This window comes from Natrix helvetica (genome assembly GCF_964273705.1).
Source record: "Natrix helvetica genome assembly, chromosome: 4".
Lineage (NCBI taxonomy): Eukaryota > Metazoa > Chordata > Lepidosauria > Squamata > Natricidae > Natrix > Natrix helvetica.
In genome coordinates, this window is record NC_138550.1 from 23,473,430 (window position 1) to 23,493,552 (window position 20,123).

Here is a 20,123-nt window from a genome sequence, read left to right on the forward strand (position 1 = left end):
TATTTTGGTTGCTGGTCAACTGGCCAAGAATAAGTTTTAAAAGAAATAGTCTTTATTTTTATCTCTTTGAGAAAACGCCAGGCAGATTTCAGCAGAAGCATTACTCAAAGATCCTTAAAACTAGTTCCTTGAGCCTGTGGTGGCTCTAAATCACTTGTGTCCTTTCTAAACCTTTGTTTTGAAAGCATTTCCTGTTTCAGAGGATCTGAACAAATTGAAAACAAAAAAACAAATTCACAATGGAAAGAAAAGCAAGGAGGAAGCAGGTAATCACAAAATTTATTCCCATTGTATACAATCAAGTATTTAGTATGAATACACTTGTGTTTTTTAAAAAAAATATTTTTAATTTTCAAAACAAACACAACACAAAGAATCTTCCTTCTTTACATACTGTAGAAAGTGTTATCAGTTGGTTACAAAAGACTTTCGTGCATCTCTTCCACAGTCATCAACCATAATTCATATTAACTCAAGTATTTTAACTCAGATATTTATACATGTTACCATCATCATACCTCCATTTTCATTTGACTATAATTGTTTAAACATCCTTCATCATAAAATATACCAAGATTTAATACATAACCACATACTGGCATTTTATTTACTACTTTTAAAATCCTCCAATAACACTGAATCCTTATGTCCTGTTCTAGCTAAACATCCCTAATATTTAGTAACAAAATTTTCTAATCCTCGTTTCCAAATCACTGTTTACAATTTACATTGTTTCTTTATGTTGCACCCATACATACATACATACATACATACATACATACATACATACATATATATACGTTATCATTATCCCGCCTTTATTTGACTATATCCTATATCATAACATTTCCCTCCTAATAATCAAGACTTAAGTGAATCTAACTGTTCTTTTTTATTAACATTTATATCTAATCCAAAAAGATTTCTAATCTTCTTTTCATGGGTACCATTCAATATTCATATCCAATTATTACTTATCATAACACTATACATTGTATACATTATTATCATCATCAATTATTTATTTAACTACATCTATTGTCACTAAATTTCACTAAGTTTAACTAGTTTTAAATTATACTCTTCCATCTACCAACCAGTATCTTTCCAGTAGCAAAACAGTCTCATATCTTCTGCCATTTGTGGTGTCAGTCCTCCAATCATCTCCTTAATCAAATTTGTCTGGACTCCTCTTAGCAACTCCTTGCTTATAAAATCTCTCATGTAATTTCGATGCCCTTCTTCTGTTTCCTTAATCAGCTTGTCTTTGATTGTCGGTAGTGTTATCAATGATGTTGCTAATAAAATTTCTCTCTTTAAATCCATAAATTCTTTTGTTTTTTCTTCTTCTGTGTCTTGCCATCTGGGGTAGAATTCCCCTCCATTTAATTCCTCTTTCAGTATTCCACTCTTTCCATTTCCAGAAACAAACCAATCACCATAAATATCAGCACATTTAATTTCTTTATGGTCATTTTCCTCTTCAGTTTTTAGGATTCTAACTTTTTCCACTTGATAAGCATCTTCAACTTCTTCATCATATTTTACTGTTAGATGCTCTAAGTCTTCCAACTTCTTCTCTGTCCTCTCAAATGTATTTGATAATTTCTGAATTTCTAAGAATATCTTTTGCAGGCTTAAAGTTTCTTTCTGCTGTTGAAGTTGTGCCATTATCTCCAGCTAACAAACACTGCTGCTCTGACTTGGAAGGTTTTTACAAGATTAAGCATAGATTCACAATAAAGTTTTATTTTCACTTTTCTCTGGTTAAAGATATACTTCAAAGGGACATCTGTATGCTTTTCTTCTTATCACTCTCTATAAACAACCAGTGAGACCTTGGAGTACCAAGCCAGGATAATCAGTACGAAAAGTAAAAGTGTTTCATTTCCAATACACAAACGTCCAGCCTCCAAGCAGCAGTGTTACTGTTGCAATTTTCTTTGTTTCTTTTTGTATCTTTTTTGTATTCCAAATTTTAAAAAAGGTCCGATTCTTGAATGGATTAGAAAAACACCCACAGTAATGAAAGAGGAGAATTTTAGTCCATAGGTTACAAAGAATAATAAAACAAAAAAATAGAAGAAGAAAACTTAATCCATTCATTTTTAAAAGGCTTGCATAAATTCCATCCATGAACATAACATTTAAGAAGATAACCCATTGTCCAAAACCATTCCAAATTTAATTCCACCGCTTATTTCTTCTGTTCTTCAATTTAAATTAATTTTAAATTTTTTATAGACAGTCTCTTTTAAAACGGTAAAAATTCCTCACCAGCTGAAAACACTTTCTCTTTCTGTATCCTTCCGTTTTGGAGCCGCTCCGACTTCATCAGCCTAATGGCTGGATTTTTTGTCGCCGGTTTGAAGAACTTCTCTTGCATCAATCAGGGACTTTGCGATATCCCTGAGATCAGCAAGATGTATTCTTCCTGTTCACCATCTCTGCGGGACAGTTTAGGTCCGATTGTCCCACTCAGTGGCAAAAGTATCGGCTGCGGTCTCAGAGCATCGAGACCGCACATCTGTATCGTCGCAACTTTGGCTCCTCCTCTCCACACTTAAGTGTTTTTGATGGAGAGTTGCAGATCTTAAGAGAATCAAATAACTTTATTTTACATAAATTAGCTCAAGAAGTAAATCATATCAAATTCAGTTACAACTGTGAAACTGAATTAAAAATCTGATTTGTAAAGCCCGTAAAAATGAAAATTGATGTTGAGAAAAGTAAGATTCTACATTTAGGCAAGGAAAAACCAAATGAACAGGTACAGAATAGGTGATATCTGGCCCAATGGCAGCAACTGAGAGAGGGATCTTTAGCAACTGAGAGAGGGAGCCAGCAATGTGCTGCAGCTGCCAAAAAAGCCAACACAGTCCTGGACTGCATTAACAGAGGGATAGAATCAAGATCACATGAAGTATTAATATCACTTTATAATGCCTTGGTAAGGCATTAGAATATTGCATCCAGTTTTGGTTGCCACAATATAGAAAAGATGTTGAGACTAGTCAGGGTGCAGAAAAGAGCAACAAAGATGAATAAGGGATGAGAGGCTACAGCATATGTAGGATGGTTACAGGAATTGAGTATGTCTAGTTTAATGAAAAGGAGGATTAGGGGAGACATGATAACAGTGTTCCAATATCTCAGGGGTTGCCACAAAGAAGAGGGAGTCAAGCTATTCTCCAAAGCACCTGAGGGTAGAACAAGAAGGAATGGATGCAAACTAATCAAGGAGAGAATCAACCTAGAACCAAGGAGGAGGAGGAGCTTCCAACGATGGCGGTCGCCTCCTGAGCTCCGGAGTGAACTATGGAGCGCCCGACCGGGTAAAGGACTGCAACCGGCCCTATGACACCAGAGGGGCTGAGAGTTGATAGCCCGACCACCCTGGCTTGTTTTGGGCCAGTTTTGGCCTTCCAGGGTGGTCGGTGAAGATCGGAGAGCAGGAAGGAGTTGAAGATCGTAAGCGGCAATCGGCTGGGAAGAAGCCTGCGAATATGGCGACGGCGCAGTGCGGCTGCGCGGGCAGCGCTGACGCCGGCAAATTTAAAAATGCCGAAAAGCCGAAAAGCAAAAAGAGAAAGGAACAAAGGGAAGGAACCCCGGAGAGCCCCCAGAGAGCCACCGGAGGCACCGGATGGTCATTACCAGCATCGGGGGCACAGGGAGGAACAAGGAAGGAGCAATGGAGTGCCGGAGAGCGCCGGAGAGGCACCAAAGACATCGGTGAGGCTCTGGAATTATGGCTGGGGATGATTTGGAGCCTGGAGGCCACTGGAGATCATGGCTTGGGGCTATGGGCAGGCTTGAGCAGCTTGAGCAGGCACTTGGGGCTATTGACAGGTTTGAGCAGCTGCCCAGCCTAAAACAATCAGGACAAGAAGGCCCCCCCCCACCCATTAAGGAATTTTTATTCACCTGGGGCCATTTGAACCATCTTTCTCCCATTTACCATCTTCGCCTCTCTCCACCATTTGCGACACTGGACTACCTCCCATTTCCCCCCCCTCCCTTTGAAGTTACCATCTAGACATTATTTACCATCTATTTACCAACTATTACTTACCATCTTCCTCTGAAGCTACCATCCAGACATTATTTACTATTATTTACCATCTAGACTTTAAGACTCTGGTCCTTCATTGAGACCCTAGCCCTGCCGGCTATGACCTATCAACTTTGTTTTATCAGCACCTTACCCTACTGGGACTTTTATTATTCAATCAATTTACTCGAGGTCAGACCTGCTCCACCTGCGAGAAGCCCCTCTCTCGCAGGTATGGCCCCTGGCCCTTTCAAGGGCCAGCCTTGATGACGGGTTTGCGAACCCCGAGAGGTGGAAGAAAAGGAAGCTGAGGGGCTTTTTATCAAAATGTTTTATTATGTTTTTAGGGGGTTCTAGGAAGGGGAGGGGGGATAACCAGGCCAGGAGGGAAGCCAACGCCAGACGAACAGGTGAGTCTATGAAGGAAGTGAGCGGGGTGAGGGGGGAGAGGGAACAAGTTATTCCAGTAGAGGGTTGTTTTATTACAACGGTCGTGGGGAGGGGGGGATGCGAGGACAAGAAAAGATCGCAAGGTCGGTTGGGAGACCGTGGCTGCTGGCTACGCCCAGTCGTCTGTACCAACCCCCGCAGCCTAGGTGGTCGGGAACTACAGAGCAAGGGCCTGAGGCTGATGCTCTGCAATGCAAGGTCCGTGACCAACAAGGCCCCCCTCATTAACGAGTTGATCTCGGAGGGGGAGCTGGACCTTGCAGGGATAACGGAGACCTGGTTGGGTCACGAGGGGGGTTTACCCCTCGTGGAAATGTGCCCACCGGGTTTCCGTGCATTCCATCAGCCTCGGGCCCTGGGTAAGGGTGGTGGGGTGGCGGTAGTTATACGGGATTGTCTGGAGCCGAGGGAGTTCACTGTTCCTCAGATACCCGGGTGTGAGTTGCTGGGTATGAAATGGGGCCCAGGGAGGCAGTGGGGTCTGCTGATTGTATACTTGGCTCCTCGCTATACGTCAGTGGCCCTGCCCGAGCTCCTCGAGCTGGTCTCGGAGACGGCGGTTGAGATACCCAAACTTCTGGTTATGGGGGATTTCAACCTGCCGTCGACGGGAGCAGCGTCCGAGGTGGCTCGGGAGTTCATGGCTTCCATGACAGCCATGGGCCTGACCCAACTAATTCAGGGCCCCACACACGAAGGCGGCCACACACTGGACCTTATCTTTGTATCTGAGCAGTGGACGAGTGATCTGGGAATAGGGGATTTAGAGATTACGCCCCTGTCATGGTCAGATCACTCATGTCTCCGGCTGGACTTCCCTGGCGCTACCCTCCACCGCGAGGAGGCGGAGCCAGTTTGTTCAAGCTGGTACCGCCCCAAGCACTTGATGGAACCGGACAGGTTCCAGACGGAGCTTGGGCCTTTACCTGTAGCCCTGACCCGCGCTCGGTCGGAGGACCTAGTCGATGCCTGGAATAGGGCGACGGCGGGGGCCTTGGACCGGGTTGCGCCTCTGCGACCTCTCCTACGGCAACGTCTCACCCGGGCTCCCTGGTACACTGAGGAGCTTAGGGTGATGAAGCGCCATAGGAGACGTCTAGAGAGCAGGTGGAGGTCCTCACGCTCCGAATCTGACCGAACACAGGTAAGAGCCTATTTACGGACCTACCTTGTGGCATTGAGAGCGGCCAAACGTAGACATTGTGCCGCTCTCATTGCGTCTGCGGATAACCGCCCTGCCGCCCTGTTTAGGGTGACCCGCTCTCTCCTGTCGCAGGAGACGCGGGAGGCACCCTTGCAGGGAAGAGCAGAGGAGTTTGGGGAATATCTGCAAGACAAAGTCGCTCAGATCCGGAGCGGATGGGCCCCCCCCCGGTGGACCGGACGGGCCGACATCAGTGAGTCTTGTGAGCCCACTCTGGGAGGAGTTTGACTCTGTTGCCCCCGAGGATTTAGACGGGTTGCGTGGACGGCTGCGACCCACCACATGTTCAATGGACCCGTGCCCCTCCTGGTTGGTACTGGCATCCTGGGAGGTGACGCGAGGCTGGCTTCTGGGCCTGGTGAATGCCTCATTGAGCGAGGGTTCCTTACCGACTGCCTTGAAAGAGGCGGTGGTGAGGCCCCTGCTCAAGAGGCCTTCACTTGACCCAACGGAGCTAGCTAATTATCGTCCAGTCTCCAACCTCCCCTTTTTAGCGAAGGTTGTTGAGAATGTGGTGGCGCAGCAATTTCCACGTCACCTCGACGAATCCGTATATCTAGACCCACGTCAGTCCGGCTTCCGACCCAGGCACAACACCGAGACGGCCTTGGTCGCGTTGGTGGATGATCTCTGGAGGGCCAAAGATAGAGGTTACTCCTCTATCCTGGTCCTATTAGACCTCTCAGCGGCTTTTGATACCATCGACCATGGTATCCTACTGCGCCGGCTGGAGGGGATGGGAGTCGGAGGCACCGTTTTACGGTGGTTCGGCTCCTACCTCTCCGGCCGGATGCAATATGTGTTGACTGGGGGGCAGAGGTCAACCCCGAGGCCACTCTCTTGTGGGGTGCCTCAGGGGTCGGTCCTCTCGCCCCTTTTGTTCAACGCATATGTGAAGCCGCTGGGTGAGATCATCCGTGGTTTTGGGGTTGAGTACCATCTGTACGCTGATGATACTCAGTTGTACATCTCAACCCCAAGCCACCCCAACGAGGCTGTCGAAGTGATGTCCCGGTGTTTGGAAGCCGTCGGGGTCTGGATGGGGGACAACAGACTCAAACTCAACCCCTCCAAGACTGAGTGGCTGTGGCTACCGGCGCCTCGGTTCAGCCAGCTGATTCCATCACTGGCCATAGGGGGCGAACAATTGCCCCCTGTGGAACGGGCGCGCAATTTGGGCGTCCTCCTAGATGCCCGGCTGTCAATGGATGATCATGTGGCAGCCGTGGCAAGGGGGGCGTTCCATCAGGTTCGCCTGGTGCGCCAATTGTGCCCCCTTCTGGACCGTGATGCCCTACGCACAGTCACTCATGCACTGGTGACGTCTCGCCTGGACTACTGTAACGCTCTCTACATGGGGCTTCCCTTGGGACGCGCCCGAAGACTGCAGCTAGTCCAGAACGCAGCTGCGCGGGTAGTCATGGGGAGTACTAGGTACTCCCACGTAACACCTCTCCTGCGCGAGCTGCACTGGCTGCCTGTGGCCTTTCGGGTGCGTTTCAAGGTTCTGATCACCATCTTTAAAGCGCTCCATGGCATAGGGCCTAGTTACCTGCGGGATTGCATCCTCCCACATACATCCCTGCGGCCAATCCGCTCTCACAGGGAGGGCCTTCTCCTGGTGCCGTCCACGAGGCAATGCCAACGGGCAACACCGAGGAGTAGGGCCTTCTCTGTGATGGGCCCAACCCTCTGGAATGACCTCCCCCCCGATATTAGAACCATTACTGACCTCCGCTCCTTCCGACAGAAACTGAAGACACACCTGTTCCGACTGGCCGGTTTGGCATAATTTTAACGTCTACCTCCTGGCATACACATTCTTACTGGTTTTTAGAGGGATAGTGTTTTAAATTTAACCTGATATTTTAAACTTTTGTATTGATTTATTTATTAGCAGTACAGTTTGGCATATTTTATCCTCCTCTTATACATGTATTTATATAGTTATTTCTACGTTTTAATCTGTTGTATTTTAATACGGACTGTACACCGCCCCGAGTCCCTTTCGGGAGAGGGGGCGGTATATAAACGCTAATAATAAATAATAACTAAGGAGAAATTTCCTGACAGTTAGAACAATTAATCAATGGAACAACTTGCCTCCAGAAGTTGTGAATGCTCCAACACTGGAGGTTTTTAAGAAGAAATTGGACAGCCCAAAGTGCTTTTTTCAAGAGACAACCAGAATTTCAGGTCACAATATTGCCGTTCCACAATTACCGTTTCACAATATTACCGTCTTTACCCTGGGGAAGCCACCCTATGCATATATGGACTCCCCAAAATCCACAAAGAGGGAACTCCACTAAGACCAATTGCCAGCAGCATCAATTCTGCCACCTACACCATTGCAACTTGAAAGTCCAGTTGCCTCTTGAAAAAAGCACCTTTGGGACAACCATGACCTGGATGACTGAGAATTTCCATAGACATTAAGAGATTTGACACTCCCTTCTTAAAGATAAACATTTGCAATGTTATAGGGCAGTGATGGCTAACCTTTTTGTTGTTGGCTGCCAAGAATGCGTGCCGGCACCCATAATGCAAAGAGTGACCCTACATGCGCATGCACACACAACCCCCCTCTCCCCCTCCTGCTGTACTGCTTGCCTCCAAGCTGAGCTTGATATTTCCTCTGGAGGCCGGGGAAGGCTGTTTTCACCCTCCCCAGGCTCCAGGAAAGCCTCCGGAGCCTGGGAAGAGCAAGAAAGGGGCCCAATGGGCCTACTGGAAGTTCAGAAATGATCTGTTTCCGGAGAGCCTCTGTGGGGGCCGAGGGAGGTCATTTTCGTCTTCCCCAGGCTCTGGAAGCTTTCCTGAAGCCTGGGGAGGGCAAAAAGGCCTCCTCCAGGCCTCCAGAAGTATCAGTTGGCCAGCATGTGCATGCACGCTGGAGATGACGGCTCGCGTGCTGGCAGATATGGCTCCGTGTGCCACCTGGGTCATGCGTGCCATGGGTTTGCCATCATGGTTTATAGGGTCTCCTGCTTGAGCAGGGGATTAGACTAGATAGAAGATCTCCATTGCTCCTTCCATTATTCTGTAAAAGTCATGAACCTTCATTACCAGTTCTAGCTCTAGTTTCTTAACCCTGAAGAGCACAATGACTAAGAACCATATTGCCAAAGTCTTTGGGAGAAAGATCCTCAACCCTCTTTAGTTTAAAGCAGTAATTTTCAAACTTGGCAACTTTAATATGTGCAAACTTCAACTCCCAGATTTATTCAGCTACCAGGCTGACTGGGGAATTCTGGGAATTGAAGTTCACACATTTTAAAGTTGCCAACTTTGAAAAACACTGCTTTAAAGGTACCATCCTGAATTAGAAAAACATCCAATTCAGTTAGTTCCATAATGTAAATTAGTACTTCTAACATTATAAATGTAACATGCTAATATTGTAAGACCTATGAATAGATTATTCACTTTATTTTTATATTTTACTAACATATCAAAAATTACACAATCTTACTGCCTTAAAGATTATTCAGAACGTCAATCATTCCTACTCTCAAATACTCCCAATTAAAAATAGACAGTATTTTATTCATGTCAATTTGACAAAAAACCCTCCTACACAAAATGTCATTAACTCGATTAATTCCAGATTCTTTTTTCAGTCCAGCTTTCTGGAAAACATTTCTGTTTTCCATGTTCACATTTTTATACTCAGTCTTATATTTCCTTCTGTAAAAGTATCATGGGTAGTGGAACTTACTCTAGGTAGGCAAGAGATACTGCAGGCAGGCCTAAAGAACCATTGGCTTTGAAACGGAGATGAGCACCGCTCCCTAGAGTCGGGAACGCACTGGAGCATAAGACGCACCAAGATTTTGAAGAGGCAAATTTAAAAAAAAAAGGTTTTGCACTCTGCAGTCCTCCCAAAAATGGCCCGTTTTTCACAAAAAGGGACCCATTTTTTTTTCAAAAAAGGGGGATGAATAGCTTTTAGGAGGCTTGTAGAGTGTTCCTGGGTGGTGCCCCCCCCCCCAAAAAAACAAGCAAAAAAACACCCTGGTTTTTGCAAAAACGGGCCCGTTTTTTGTCAAAAAAAGGGGCATGCAGGACCTTTAGGAAGCTTATAGAGTGCTCCTGGGGGCTGTGGAGACAAAACTGAGCAAAAACCGGCCCGCTTTTTGCTCATTTCTGCCCTCCCCAGCCCCCAGGAGCACTCTGGAAGCCTCCTAAAGGCTCTGCATGGCCATTTTGGTGAAGGGGAGGGGGGGTTCGGAAGGAAAAAAAATGCTGTATTCAGTGTATAAGACACACCTAGATTTTCAGCCTCTTTTTTGAGGGAAAAAGGTGCGTCTTATACTCCAGAAAATACGGTAGGTAATAAAAGAACAGCGCAAGATTTTTAAAAATCTAGCCAGTTTCCTTCTTAATAAAATTCAATCGTGTTTATAAATTAGAAATTGTTTTTTTTTAAACTAAATATATTTTCCAGCTACTTTGTATCTGACAGTATTCCTATACAGGTAGCCCTCGACTTACAACAGTTTATTTAGTGACTGAAGTTACAATAGCACTGAAAAAAGTGACTTTTTAATCATCATTTTTCACGCTTATGATTGTTGCATCATGTCACATAATCAAAATTCAGACACTTAGCAAACTGACTCATATTTATAACGATTGCAGTGTCCTGTGGTCATGTAAATCACCTTTTGCAGCCTTCTCACAACCACAGTCAATGAGGAAGCCAGAGTCACTTAACAACCATGGCAAGAAAGGTTGTAAAATGGGGCAAAATTCACTTAAAAACTATGTCAGCAACAGAAATTTTGGGCTCAATTATGGTGGCGCCTGTATCTGTAAGAAAAACAAAACAAGCCCTATAATATAATGTTACATAAAAAAGGAACGAAACAAGCTCAGAAATACTTAACAGACTTCCACAAAAGCAAACAACCAACTACTACCAAGCAGGCAAAGGCAATGAGAGAAAAAAAATGTAAAACCAAAACATACAGAATTTGTTCATACTTCATATAAAATAAAATAATTATATAATGATAAAATAAAACCATACATGTTGGAACCTTTGCTAATATTTGCACGAACACAGATTTGAATCTGAAAGACTACAATCATATTAAATCATTTAAATGCCTCTCAATTATGTCACAGCATAGTAAAAAACAGAGAAATCACCCTGACAACAAAAGTGTGTATAGTCAAGGTTATGATTTTCCCAGTTGCAATGCATGGCTGTGAAGGTTGGACCATAAGAAAGGCTAAGCGCCAAAGAATTGAGGCCTTTGAACTATGGTGCTGGAGAAGACTCCTGGGAGTCCCTTGGACTGCAAGGCGATCAAACCGGTCAGTCCTAGAGGAGATCAACCCTGACTGCTCTTTAGAAGGCCAGATCCTGAAGATGAAACTCAAATACTTTGGCCACCTAATGAGAAGGAAGGGCTCACTGAAGAAGAGCCTCATGCCGGGAAAGATTGAGGGCAAACAAAGAGGATGGCAGAGAATGAGGTGGCTGGATGGAGTCACTGAAACAGTAGACAGGAGCTTAAATGGACTCTAGAGGATGGTAGAGGACAAGAAGGCCTGGAGGAACATTGCCCATGGGGTCGCAATGGGTCGGACACAACTTCACAACTAACAGCAGCAACCATTATGTCAATTTTATATAACTAATATTCAACCAATTAACTAAATAAAAACATTATTTTTCTAAAATAATATTGTTGAAATATTGTTTTTATCTACTTTACTTTGTTCAGATTGTTGAAATATTGTTTTTTTTTTGTTTTTATCTACTTTACTTTGTACAGTGTCGTATTACCTCCTCTTCTATGTTTTTATGTTTGTATGTTTGTATTTTCATTTTATCTGTTTTATTTGACTGTACACCGCCCCGAGTCCCTTTGGGGAGAGGGGGCGGTATAAAAATCGAAATAAAGGTAAAGGTAAAGCTAACAACATAGAAAAATGCATTTAAAAAGAAAAAAACCAGAACACTGTAAGACTATAATTTTAAAGGAGGAAAAAAGTGCCAGAGAAAAAGAGCTTGTAAAATCATAATGCGGATACATTCATACTAAAATTCTCAAAGAACTATGAGTTCAATATGTTCGAGAGAAAGTTACCCAATGCTAAAGGGTTGGCTCTGTTTTGGCCAGGACTGTAAAATCATAACCTGAATTCTCTTCTTGTAACAGTGGCTGGCTTGTAGCTGTTCACTCATCCACCCACACGGGGAGTAATTCCTTTTTTTTTTTTACATCTAAGAACTGTTTTACCCAACATCATCCAGGCAAAAGGTGATATGTTACTCTCCCAAAAAGGAAAGCACATCTGCAACTGTCTGTACACAAACAACTGACACTCACTAGCACACTGCTGTCCAACAACAGACAATTTAAAGCTTAACAGCTCTCTCCAGAATCTAAGACAACAGGTGCATTTAAACAAGGAACAATAGCCTCTTTCTAAGTCAAGTTCCCCTTCATTAAAGTCAATGGTGCAATCACTCTCATAACGTGGGTTCCTGTATCATACTGAGCATTTTTTTAAAAAAACATGATTTACTGAAGAAAGCACATCTGGCTGAGCTCATACAATTCACAAAACTGTAAGCACTGGTTTACAAACTACAAGCACATTGCATAGCCCAAACCAAACACCTTATGGCTTTAGGTAAAACTTCTCAGCATTACATCAAACCTGTGCTAATGCCAAACAAGAGGTAAGTGAGTGACATGAGCAAGGGAGAATGATCTAATTGGAGGAGGGATTAATCATGATCCAGCCATCAACTCTCCCTGGAAGAGAAGCTTCAGCTGGATAGCAATACCAGGAGCAAACTCTTCTGTGTAGGAAGAGAAAGGCAAAAGAGTGTGGGAGGAAAGCTCCAGCTCCTCCCATCTGTTGATTTTCCTCTGCAGATAAACCTCTTCTCTACCTTCTCAAATACTGTAATCAGAAAGCAGGCGGGTTAGGAAATGGGTTAAAAGGATAGAAAAGGAAAACGTGACCGAGGAAACATTATCTGCTTCAAACAGTACGAAAAATCATTACACCACCACCCCCAATCAGCCAGATAAAATGGCTGTATATAATTTAGATCAAGGAGGGCAACCTTTTGATAATTGAGGAGACACAGTTAACTTGGAGGGAGTGGTGTAGATCCCAGCAACCATATCCTAATTGGCTATTGTCTTATAGCAGTATTGGTGAATCTTTTTGGCACCGTGCCGAAACGGGAGCGTGTGTGCATGCGCAGGGAAGCGCCGGAAACTGAAAGAGCAGCTCCCTGGCGTGCATGCGAGTGCCAGGAAGCTGACCTTCTGGTTTCCGGTTGCGCATGCACGAAGACCGGCTGCCTGGCGCGTGCAATCATGCCAGGGAGCTGCTCTTGCTCTTCCAGTTTCCGCTGCTCCCGCAAAGCCTGGCTGGCATGTATGTGCACACCGGAACCCGGAAGAGCAATGTAAATGTCAGCATTGCAAAATTGATAAAAACCATGTGGAATGTGAGATTGTTTGCCCTCGATCTCAATAATTTGAGACACTCAGGTCGTCTTATAAAAGGACCCAAACTTTGCTGACCTCTGTCCAGAAAGGATTATCCAGTTCTACCTGGAGACGATGATAAGTTCTTCAATAAAAACTGATATACTCCTCCTCCTCCTCTTTATCTGGACTGTCATGGCCAATTCTGATAATCTAAATCAGTGTTTCTCAAACTTGGCGACTTTAAGTCCTGTGGACTTCAACTCCCAGAATTCCCCAGCCAGCTATGCTGGCTGGGGGATTCTGGGAGTTGAAGTCCACAGGACTTAAAGTTGCCAAGTTTGAGAAACACTGATCTAAATTCTACAATTATTTATCCCAAACAAAATTAAGAATGCAAATACAGAATAATAGCTTTATGAAAGGAGTCACTATTTAATGGTGGGCATTTTCTGACATTTTCTGACTCATAAAAGTAAGACAGAGAAAGCCACCTACATATTATTAAGTTTCAGTATAGTTACAAAAACATTCTTCAATGTAGCATCTTCAGATATATTACACCACAATTTCAGTAATTCCCTTTGGCTATGTTAGCTATAATTTTTTGGAATTATAACACAAAATGTCTGGAGGGCAAGTTGGAGAATACATACTGATCTGTATTGGGCAATTTGATCTCTTAGAACAAATATGGAAGTACTTTTAGATACTCAGATCCATTATATTATTAATGTTCTTCTTTAACTATGGATCTTCAAGTATTTTAGACAATACAGGTAACTGTAATGTACTGTCAGTTATTAGATCCATATGCCTTAATACAATCTAGAGATAAGAACATTAAACATTGAAAAAAATATGCTGTCAAATCCTACCCCTTTCCCCTACAATTATTATATTCACAAATATTAGTTTGGTTTGCTTAGCTACGGTTTACTGACTAAATCCCAATGGTTACTTCATACATTGTTCTAAGCTGCAAGCCACCCTGCCAGTCCTGATCAGATCAAGACACATAGTTTCAGCAAAGTTCCTAGGTTATCTTCAAAGTTCCTAGGTTATCTTCAAAGAGCCTATTTGCGGACTTACCTTGTGGCAATAAGAGCAGCCAAACGTAGACATTGTGCTGCTCTTATTGCGTCCGCGGATAACCGCCCTGCCGCCCTGTTTAGGGTGACTCGCTCCCTCTTATCGCAGGGGGCGCGGGAGACACCCTTACAGGGTAGAGCAGAGGAGTTTGGGGAATATCTTCAGGACAAAATCGATCAGATCCGGAGCGGGTGGACCTCCGTCAGTGGACCAGACGAGCCGCCAACAGCGAGTCTTGAGAGACCATTCTGGGAGGAGTTTGACTCTGTTGCCCCCGAGGATTTGGACAGGTTGCGTGGACGGCTGCGACCCACCACTTGTTTAACGGACCCGTGCCCCTCCTGGCTGGTACTGGCAGCCTGGGAGGTGACACGAGGCTGGCTCCTGGGCCTGGTGAGCGCCTCACTGAGTGAGGGATATCTACCAACCGCCTTGAAAGAGGCGGTGGTGAGACCCTTGCTCAAGAGGCCTGCGCTCGACCCAATGGAGCTAGCTAACTATCGTCCAGTCTCCAACCTCCCCTTCTTGGCGAAGGTTGTTGAGAATGTGGTGGCGCAGCAGCTCCCACGACACCTAGACGAATCCGACTATCTAGACCCGCGCCAGTCCGGCTTCCGACCCGGGCACAGCACTGAGACAGCCTTGGTCGCGTTGGTTGATGATCTCTGGAGGGCCAGAGATAGGGGTTGCTCCTCTATCCTGGTCCTATTAGACCTCTCGGCGGCTTTTGATACCATCGACCATGGTATCCTATTGCGCCGGCTGGAGGGGATGGGAGTCGGAGGCACCGTTTTGCGGTGGTTCGGCTCCTACCTCTCCGACCGGAAGCAATGTGTGTTGACAGGGGGGCAGAGATCGTCCCTGAGGCCACTCACTTGTGGGGTGCCACAGGGGTCGGTCCTCTCGCCTCTCCTGTTCAACGCATATGTGAAGCCGCTGGGTGAGATCATCCGTGGTTTTGGGGTTGAGTACCATCTTTACGCTGATGATACTCAGCTGTATATTTCAACCCCAAACCACCCCAACGAGGCTGTCGAAGTGATGTCCCGGTGTTTGGAAGCCGTCGGGGTCTGGATGGGGGACAACAGACTCAAACTCAACCCCTCCAAGACCGAGTGGCTGTGGTTACCGGCACCTCGGTTCAGCCAGCTGACTCCATCGCTGGCCATAGGGGGCGAACAATTGTCCCCTGTGGAGCGGGCGCGCAATTTGGGCGTCCTCCTTGATGCCCGGCTGTCAATGGAGGACCATGTGGCAGCCGTGGCAAGGGGGGCGTTCCACCAGGTTCGCCTGGTGCGCCAATTGCGCCCCCTACTGGACCGGAGTGCCCTGCGCACGGTCACTCATGCGCTGGTGACGTCTCGCCTGGACTACTGCAATGCTCTCTACATGGGGCTTCCCTTGGGACGCATCCGGAGACTGCAGCTAGTTCAGAACGCAGCCGCGCGGGCTATTATGGGACGTACACGTTACTCCCACGTAACACCTCTCCTGCGCGAGCTGCACTGGCTACCTGTGGCCTTTCGGGTGCGTTTCAAGGTATTGATTACCATCTTTAAAGCGCTCCATGGCAGTGGACCTAGTTACCTGCAGGATCGCATCCTACCACACACGTCCCTGCGACCTATTCGCTCACACAGAGAGGGGCTCCTCCTGGTGCCGTCTGCTAGTCAATGCCAGCGGGCGACACCTAGGAGTAGATCCTTCTCTGTGATGGGCCCAACCCTCTGGAATGACCTCCCCCCAGACATTCGAACTACCACCGACCTCCGTTCCTTCCGGCAAAAGTTAAAGACTCACCTGTTTCAATCAGCTGGCCTGGCACTTTCTTAGTTGTACCTCCCAGGGATTTATTTTATTTTAGGGTTGGGGTTTTATTTATGATGTTTTAAGATTAGTATTATTTATTTCTTAGCACAGTCTATTTCCTCCTCCAATGTATCTTAAATGCAGTTTAAACGTATTTAATTATTGTGAATGTTTTTATTATTGACTGTACACCGCCCCGAGTCCCTTTTTGGGAGAGGGGCGGTCTAAAAATCTAAGAAAATAAATAAATAAATAAAATCATTCTTGAGAAGTGAGCATTAATTCATAGAAAACATAGATTGATTTCAGATATGTTTGTTAAGGTTCATGTTCACTGCCAGTTAGTTCTATGTGAGGGACTTGCCTTAAAGCATTAATGTCTAAGTCTTCTAATTTGGAGATTCTGACCTACTATGCTATCCCTATAACAGTTAATTTTTGGCAGTCACATTCTTCTCACTAGCTCTGTGCTGCAGGCCTCCATGGGGCAGCCTATCCTTGGAATCACCTATTAGTTTAAATCAATCCCACAATCTATGGGTTTGAAGGCAAAACTAACCTTTGCCTTCAGTATGCACATCAAGATGCTTCTTGATTAAATCTTTTAAGTAATTACCTTCAGGTTATAAAACGTTTCTTAACATTTTCCTGCAAAAAGGCAGGGGGAGGGGATGGGGGAGGGCCCAGCAAGAAAGTTATAGCCCCTCCACAATCTGACAATAGACAGAATGCCAATTGTTTCACTTTTGAGTTTGCAGACTCAAAAGTTCCTCCAGCTTTGTTCTCTGAGCTTCTTTAGGTCAAGCAGGAGCGTTTACAAACACTCAATTAACTGAGACAAAATCAAGGGAGGCAGTTCAACAAGAGGCTCTCACTTCAAATTCACATCTAAGGAAATGATAACTAGAATAGAAAGGTGAGAGACCACAGCTGCACAAGCCCCAGCCTAGGAACAAGATTCATCTTAACTTCTTCCAAAAGCAAGAAGCAGTGGATTAATTGGAGGATATGAGGGTTTATCCTGTAGCCTAGAAGGCCAATATTACAAGCAGAAGGATCCATAGCAGCTTCTATCAATCAATAGATGCATTATAGCTCACCAGAAATAGGAAGAAGAGCTAGCAATTCTGGCAGTTCCTTGGAGAACCCATCTAAAAAACTTTGGAGAACCCCTACTTCAAGTGTGTGAGGTAGATGAGCTTGTCCCATGAGGTGATGGTTTTGAAATAACAGCAGTTTGGAAACCTACAATAAAAAGGGGTGGGAGGCAGAGCATATGATGTATATTGTGCAAAATACTTCGTTATGGGGAGGGGGAAAATGCTTATACATTGCTTACTTCCAACCATCCGAAAATAGAACTTTGGATAGGGGAGGAGGGAAGAAACCCTGCATCCCATCACCTCAGCAGCGATTTTTGGCAGTCGGAGAAATTGATTTCCCATTCATTCATCCATCCTTAAGTACACTGGAAAGGGTGGGCCTCTCCCCCAATCCTTCACCACCCCTACATGTAGGCAGTCATCCTTAACCCGCTGCCCTGGGAAAGGAGAACCAGGAGGCTTCACTGCTTAACCCATTGTTAAATAACAAACCCAAGTGGGAGGCAAATGCCTGGAAGAAATCACAGGTAGAGGGTGCCAAAACTGTGCCTGGGTTCGGTCAAGGCAAATGTTCGAAGACGAAGACCGTGGGAAGGCTCTAAGCCCAGCGGCTTCTTGGGCAGAGGAGCCAGGCACAGGCAGTAACCCACTGCAGAAGGCAAAGGGGTTGCCAGAGGAAAAGCGGCTGAGCGAACGCTCTGGAAAGCGCAGAGCTTTAGGGATCCCCAGAAAAGGAGGGGGGGGAGGCAGATCTGTTCTTGAAACTAGCTTGCAAGGCGAAACAATCGAGGGAAGGAAGCCGGGAGAGGGAGAGAAGGGGAACTCGGAGGTCGGATCCCCGAACTTACCCTTGCCGGGTTAGGAGCGCGAAGCTCCAGGTTTCATTGCACGATCCCAGGCATCGTGCTCCGAGCGAGGGGCAGGACCGTAGGAGACTGACGCCGAGCAGTTCTTCCCAGCGCCGCAGATGGAGTGGCGTGGGCTGGGGCTCTGGCTCCTCCTCCTCCTCGCTCGGGTTCCCACCTCCTCCGCCGGCGCCGATCTCGGGAAAGGAGGCGAAGCTCCAAGCAAGCGCTTAACGAGAGCCAATCTCTCTCCCACCCCCACCCTCTCTCTCGGTTGCGCGCACCCGCGAGCGCGCCCAGGAGACTCCTTTTCTCCGGCGGCCCGATCGACGGCAGGTTCCACCCAATCAGAACGACTCAAGCCTTAAGGCCAATAAAATAAAATAAAATAGAGCTTGCAGCCTATCCGAGGCTATTCCGGGCGGGATGCGGAGCGCAGGCCGTGGGAGTCATGCCGGGGTTGTCTGTTACGGGCCTGATTCTTAGGGGGCTGTTGGATTGGGTAATGGATAGGCACACACAGGCTTAACAGTAACAACAGCTCTTTATTAAGTACAACAGGTGAGAACAATCCAGAGAAGGTTGAGTTTCACAGCAGCCCTTTTATAGGGAGCTGTCAGACCCTTCGACCAATAGGAGTAAACCTCTGTTCCCGCCGGAACAGAGGACCTTTTTATTTATTTATTTTATTTATTTCTTGGATTTCTAAACCGCCCCCTCTCCCAAAAAGGGACTCGGGGCGGTGTACAGTCAAATGCAGATAAAAATACAATAATATAAAACAGTTAAATACATTTGGGTGGAGGAGATAAGGCTGTACAAGAAATAAATATACTATAAAAACCCTAAAAACATCCCCAATTAAAATACCCAAACCCAATTAAAATATATCCCCAGGAGGTAAAACTAAGAGAGTGCCAGGCCAGCTGATTGAAATAGGTGACCTTGGTGGAAACCACTAGTTAGAGAAAGTATCTAACACGCCTTCCCTCTTGGATGGAACAATCCTATTAGATACGTAGTCACGCAGGTAGGCAGGCTTTTGGGTCACTGTGCCTGACCTGTGAAGTTCAGTAGGAGGGATTTCCTTGGACAGGTCACATAGACCTGTTTGCGCCGTAGCTCCGCTTGGTGGAAGCTCCTGGAACCTTTCACAGGCAGCTGGAGCTTCTAGAGCTGGTTCGCTTGGAGCTCGCTGCAGGCCTGCAACAAAACCAGATAAGTTTCCCAGTACCTTCGGGCTTGAGCTGGCCGTGGAAGGAGTGAGTGTTTGCTCCGTTTGGGTAGGGCTTTGGCTAACTTGTGCAGGAGTTACCTCTGGTTGTCTAAGAGTGGAGTTGGAGAGGCGGCCACGGAGTTGGTCAATATGCCTTCTCCAATTCCTACCGTCCTCGAGTTCTAGGAGATAAGAGCGAAGGCCAGTGGTGCCTATCACTGTGGCAGGAATCCACAGAGTTCCCCTGGCGTAGTTGTGGGCGTATACCGAATCCCCTATGCTTGTGGAGTCTGGGGGCGATGAGGCAGAATAATTGGGGTGTAGCCGGTCAAAGTGGGACCTTAGCCAGCAACCCATGAGAAGCTTGGAGGGGCTTCTCCCTGTAGAAGCACTGGGTGTGATGTGCTGAATTAGCAAATAGTGGTCAACCCGTGTGTGCCAATCCCCCGGGCCCATCCTAGAGAGGGCCTCTTTTGCAGATCTCACCATTTTCTCCACCTGACCATTGGAGGCCGGATGGAATGGCGCGACCAGGGCATGCCTGATTCCCTGAGCTGCTAGGAAGGTCTCAAATTGCATGGCCGTGAATTGGGGCCCGTTGTCCAAGACCAAGACTTCGGGCAGGCCGTGCATGCAGAAAAGTCTCCGTAGCACCTTGATGACTGCTTTTGCCGTAGTGGAGGTCATCAGGACTACCTCTAACCATTTCGAGTACGCGTCCACAACAACAAGAAATGTCTGGCCATGAACTGGGCCAGCAAAGTTAATGTGCACCCTAGACCATGGTGGTTGAGGTCGCTCCCACTCATTAGGGGAAACCTCTGGGGGAACTGGTCTGGACTCCTGGCATGGTGTGCAGGTAGCCATCCATTCTTCGATCT

General features: G+C 46.1%; 1 protein-coding gene across 3 annotated transcripts in view; it reads right to left on the reverse strand.

Annotated features, from left to right (window-relative positions):
- LNX2 (ligand of numb-protein X 2) overlaps window positions 1-18,608 on the reverse strand; it is a 103,500-nt gene extending 84,892 nt beyond the window's left edge. For 2 of the 3 annotated variants that reach the window (XM_081951414.1, XM_081951415.1), the window contains exons 1-2: window positions 18,030-18,608; window positions 17,179-17,323 (exon numbers count right to left, since the gene is read on the reverse strand). The gene's annotated coding sequence lies outside the window, so the exon portion shown is untranslated. The remainder of the gene's footprint in view (window positions 1-17,178; window positions 17,324-18,029) is intronic. The other variant, XM_081951416.1, reaches the window with a different exon arrangement.
- Window positions 18,609-20,123: the final 1,515 nt, after the last annotated feature.